Consider the following 6,000-nt stretch of genomic DNA (forward strand, 5'->3'; position numbering starts at 1 on the left):
TCTAGTCTTAGAAGCCAGATAGTACTCCAAGGTCAGGGCTGTCCTGACAGCAACTGGTCCTACCGTCCTGTTAGAACATATCCAACTGCTAGTAGCTGAAACCCTTGATTCAAACTGGCTCACACAATAGGAAATGTATTGGATAGTATAATGTTCTCATTATACAAGAGTTGGGCAGGAGCCAGAATCAGTTAATACAACGTCTGAAAGTTATTACCATAGAACTAGATTCTATCCATCTTTCTCTACCAGCCTCAGTGAGTTGGTTCTGCCCTTAACTTGGTTCCTTCAGTGTTGCCAGAGACTGCATTTCTGGGTGTCAGATCCAAATAAACCAACATCCAGAAAAGAAAGGCGCCATGTCTTCCAGAAACCCATAAGCAGATCTCTCCTACATGTTATTGATCATGACTAGGCCACCTACCAGTCCTAGACTATTAAGGCAAAAAGAGTGATATGACCATGATTGGTTAAGACTAAATATCTGAGATTCAAGGTCATTTAGAAATCAAACACAAAAGCCACTAGCTTTACCTCTGACACTCTTTCTCCAGCTATTTTACTCTTTGACTCCCCAACCAAACTTTTTTGGTGTGTTCTCTGAGAAGAAACGTTATTCTAGCATTCCTTCTCAGTTATGTTATCTATCAAATGTCTCTTCTCTCTACTATGTGTGACATCTTCCTTGTCCTGCAGATATTCAAACATACTTAGGCCTCTTCAATCTTAAAAAAAGTTACCGTCTCTAGATTTCTCATCACCCTCCCATTTCTCATCATCCCCTCAAAGCCAAACTGTTGAATTCATTGATTCATTATCCCAGCTTTCTCACTTTTCCTTCACTCCTTAATCAGTCTGGCTTCTGTCCAGTAACTTCACATAAAAACCTTCACTGAGATTATCAGTGATTTCCATGTTGGAAAACTCAGCACAAGTTTTAGTTCTTACCTTAGCCTTTGATGATACTAATTCTTTCTGTATAAAATTAGACTTCCCAGTGACTCCCATCATTACCCACATGTTCCTGGTTTAATTCTAACCTAGTAGCTCCTTTCTAGTCTCTTCTATAAACTCATTCTCCCATACCCAGCCAGCAAATGTCAAAATTCCTCAAGTCTCAGTCTCTAGACTTCTTCCTTGAGGTTACTTACAAAATCACAAGCTTTCTGAGTTATAAGCCATCCCCCACACAATGATAGCCATATATCTTAAAATAATTTGGTAACTGGTTGCTCCACAACCTCTCCTTAGGCAGTCTCATATGTTTTTATGGCTTCAATTATCAGCTACAGGAAATGACTTTCAAATCATTTTGACATGATTTTTCAGAATAAAGTCCTTCTCCAGAGCTTCTGACTACTATAGATTACTGCCTACTATCTTTACTTTTTTATCCCACAAACATCTCGAACCCAAAATACTAAACTGAATTCCGTATCTTTCTCCTGAAATAACTTCATGAATTCCGTGAATGGCTGTGATATTGTGATTTATAAGAAATACATTTTTTATATATTTGGTCTTCATGGCTCACAATTCCTAAAATTCTTGGAACTTCATGAGTGTTATTGTTGTTCTCTTTACTGTGAACTTATAATCACTTCTGAACCTGAATTCTTCTGTCAGTGAAAAATGTAATAATTATGTCTGCAGTAAAGAGTAAATCAAATGAGACAGCACATAGGAATTAGTGGCTACAAACATGGAAAATAGTAATAAATACATGTGAAACATATGGAAAGTCTTTCTCCGTTCACTGCATGGTTTTCTAACGACATGTAAAGCTGAGATTCAGTTTCCCAATCTGGGAGTCTGCCACTTCACACATGACAACCTCCACCTTCAAGGCAATCAATAAACCAACAGCCATCAGATGTCACCTCAGCACCAGACACCAGAGTGTCCATGTGGTCTGTAGGCTTCCCACATTCAAAGAGCTTAAATCTAAATGGATATAGAAGCACTTTAAGATCTGGGTAGCCTTTCTCTTCTCCAGGGAATCTTCCCAACCCAGGGATCAAGCCCAGGTCTCTCGCATTGCAGACGGATTCTCTACCAGCTGAGCCACAAGGGAAGCCCAAGAGCAGTCATCAATGAGGAAATCATGGCTGCCATCAGTAAGGCTCCAGACAAGCTCTGAAAGTCAAGTCAAGGCCACCACCATCATTGGAAATAATGGTCCAACAGCACACAGAGAGCCTCAAAGCAGCAGGCAGATTTGACAACGTACCACAGAAACCCTTAACACCTTCTTGTGGACAAGAAGGATTTGAAATGGAGGTAGGGGAACCAGAGTTCCAATACTGACAATGGTCAAAGTCAAAGCTGGAAACTATGCCTCTGAATTAGAGAATCACATTATCAAAATTTGAAATGTATGAATACTAGTAACAGTTGGACTCATACTTGAGTATATGTCATATTTGGTAAAAGGCCCTTAAAAACACTTGAAATATAACTTGTGTATGAATAATTCTTGGACCTTTTAGTTTCAGTTCTAACATGATCTCTCCAAATTTCCACAAAAATATTTATAAAGTACCATAAAGGGATATATAGATTTCTGAGGCTGCAACCCGAAAACAATACTCAGTTGATGCTCAGATTTGAGAGGCATTTCCTCTAAGTGTACAACAGATCAAACTAACTATACAGAGGAGCCGTATGGTACCCACATGATAATAGCGAGTGAGACAACTTTACTACTCCCCACTGTTTAATCGCTGGGTCAGAAAAACATCAATCGGAAAACCTGGCAACTTCCCGTCTGCCCTGTAAGTGATGCTTCTTGAGAAGTCAATCTCTTCTCCACCTCACTCTCCCTCAGAAGCTCTTTCTATTGTGACTCAGGGATAGTTACTCCCAGAAAACAACCAGGCACAGAGAAGGAAGGGATACAGAGGTTGATATATGTGGAGGATCAGTTCTCATAAAGTCCTAAGGTAAGGGTATCAGGTATTGCTGAGGACAGCCTGCATGGGGATTGCAGTTCTTGTGTATGTGATTGACTCAGAGTGTTACAAAGTCAGAAGACAGAGTAAGGAGAAGACTCATGTCTGTTCAACAGAGCTGCAGTAGAAGAAAGCCCACTAAACATCTGAAAAGGGATTGGAATGGAGTATTACCCCACTGTGTCTGAGGAAGTGCTCAAGAGCAGAGTTGAGCCAGGGATAACTGACAAACTCTATAGTTGAAGATAACGAATTTAGATGTGTTTCCCTTGCGGCTCACCTGGTAAAGAATCCACCTGCCATGTGGGAGACCTGGGTTCGATCCCTGGGTTGGGAAGATCCCCTTGAGGAGGGAAAGGCTACACACTCCATTATCCTGGCCTGGAGAATTCCATGGAGAATTCCTGCAATGTGGAGAATCCACCTGCAATGTGGGAGACCTGGGTTTGATCCCTGGATTGGGAAGATCCCCTGGAGAAGGGAAAGGCTATACACTCCATTATCCTGGCCTGGAGAATTCCTGGAGAAGTCCATGGGATCGCAAAGAGTCGGACTGAGCCACTTTCACTTTCACTTTCTTCTTCTCAAAAGATAAGGGCTTAAAAAAAAAACCCATCCAATTCTCAGTCGGGATTATTAACTTCAAGTGACAGAAATCAAATCTATCTTAAGAAAAATTGAAGAGTCACTGCAAAAAAAAAAAAAAAGAGTCACTGCAGGAATAGAGGAGAGGGGATATTTTTCATTCATTCCTTTATTCATCCATTCAATGAGCCTTGATTAAACCTCTAGTATGCATCATATACATACACACACACCACACATATATACTTAGTATATGTTATATACATTGTATATACTAAATATATATACATTTAGTAATAAAGTTACATGTGTATACACATAAGTGTACATATATTTAGTATATAAATGTATATAACATATACAGTATATAAAGATATACTACACTATCACTATACTATACCATATACATATAGATATGTATATGTATATGTGTGTGTATGTGTGTACATATTTGTTATAATTCTAGACAGACTTACCCAGACCTCAGAAAACATGCTACTGAGGAAGGTGATGAATCCTGGGAAAAAATAACTTCATCGTTATAGCACAAAGTTTCTGAAAGATGGATTCACATGGCAAAAATTTAGAGAGTGTTCTAATGGGGCATCTCAGACTTAAGAATGGTTAGCAGTATCACTAACTCGTCCTTTTTCCCATTATACTATACAGAAAGTCATAGTTACTGTAGTTTTAAACATTTTCCTATTTACAACATCTTTTTCTTTAGTTTTGCCAAATCCCAATAGGATCAGATAACATAGAGGAAGTGTGGAGTAGTGAGGCACTGGGGGATCAGTCTTCACTTTGGTTCCAGGGAGAAGGAGTAACATTCTCTGAAACAGACTGTGTCCAGGAGTGTCATAAAGTGACTAGAAGCAAGGTGAGTAGTGGTCCATGGTACAAGTGGGAGTAACAGGGGCTTCATACAACACGTAGGAGAACTGCTAGGTGAAAAACTCGAGAGAATTTAAAGGCTTTCTTCATTTCACAATATACACCAGATCCAGGTTTTTTCCCCAGGGGCAATTTTGGCAAATAGATGGGACAGTTCTTCCTTTTAAAAGACCATCCTACTTTCTGCAGGGTGTTTAGCATCCCTGTTACTGTTCACTAGATACCATAACTGAGCTTGCTGCTGCTGCTAAGTCGCTTCAGTTGTGTCCAACTCTGTGCGACCCCATAGACGGCAGCCCACCAGGCTCACCCATCCCTGGGATTCTCCAGGCAAGAATACTGGAGTGGGTTGCCATTTCATTCTCTAATGCATGAAAGTGAAAAGTGAAAGTGAAGTTGTTCAGTCGTGTCTGACTCTTAGCAACCCCATGGACTGCAGCCTACCAGGCTCCTCCATCCATGGGCTTTTCCAGGCAAGAGTACTGGAGTGAGGTGCCATTGCCTTCTCCATAACTGAGCATAGATCTATTAAACTACCTCACTCCCAGTCACCACTTACTTCACAAAAGACTTCTATATAACAAGCTTTCTTCCCTCTGGGGTTTCACCAGTATCAAAGAGTCTGATCATCTTGTCAAAGTGCCAAGTTCCTATGTTACCATTGTTTACTTGCCAAGAACATCTAGAAAACGTAGATAAGCCAATGATCAGTTGCCTAACTAAGTGACAGGGGGAGGACCACTTCATTAGAGCAGTCAAATCAGTACTATTACTGTAGAGAAGATAGGCAGGATCCCGTTGGGGGAGGGCAATTGTAATTGCTAATATCATCATTTTTTAAATAATTGGGGTATTTTTAAGAGGGAAAAGTCAAATCTTTTCAAATGGATTTTTTTTTCAAGTACTAAATACCTGTTGATTGACAAAAGAGCTGCCTAATGAGATGGTTATGGAAATGTGCTCAGAGTGTGGATAGCACAGTCAGTTGGTGGGACATGTTAAGGGAAAGAGGAGTGGGGAGGAGGAAAAGAAAATGAAGAGGTGTAATATTCCTCCAATAATCTAACTGTTTCATCTTATTTCACATACACACACACACACACACACTCCACATCTTTTTCTCCCTACCAGGAGTAAAAAAATTCTGCTTTTAGAACTTCCAGAAAGAAATGGGTAAAAGAGAGAGGTAGACCTTTAATGCTATAGAACCACCACTCTATTAGGTTATGTTATGTTAGTTTTCTTTTTTCTCAGAAATAGCAATGAAAAATGTTCCCACTGTCGTCTTGAAAAGGGTTTTTGTTCAGTGAAGCCCAACTGGGACTTACGGGATTAATCAAAGGATCATATGGCTACCTCTTTTCTTAGAGAAAACACACGTGTTTGGGCAAACCAAAAGAAGGCAACTAGTCAAACAGAACAATGGAAATGCTTTGCTCCTTTATTTTGAAGGACATTTCATTCTGTGTCTGCAGAACGACACTAAAGCAGGTGCCTGCACGAGGCCCCAGTAGCGTGTGTACAACCTGCCCTGTGCACCAAGATGCTGCCGGCTCAGCAGCATCTCAGG

Source organism: Bubalus kerabau, chromosome 9 (genome assembly GCF_029407905.1).
Source record: "Bubalus kerabau isolate K-KA32 ecotype Philippines breed swamp buffalo chromosome 9, PCC_UOA_SB_1v2, whole genome shotgun sequence".
Taxonomy (NCBI): Eukaryota; Metazoa; Chordata; class Mammalia; order Artiodactyla; family Bovidae; genus Bubalus; species Bubalus kerabau.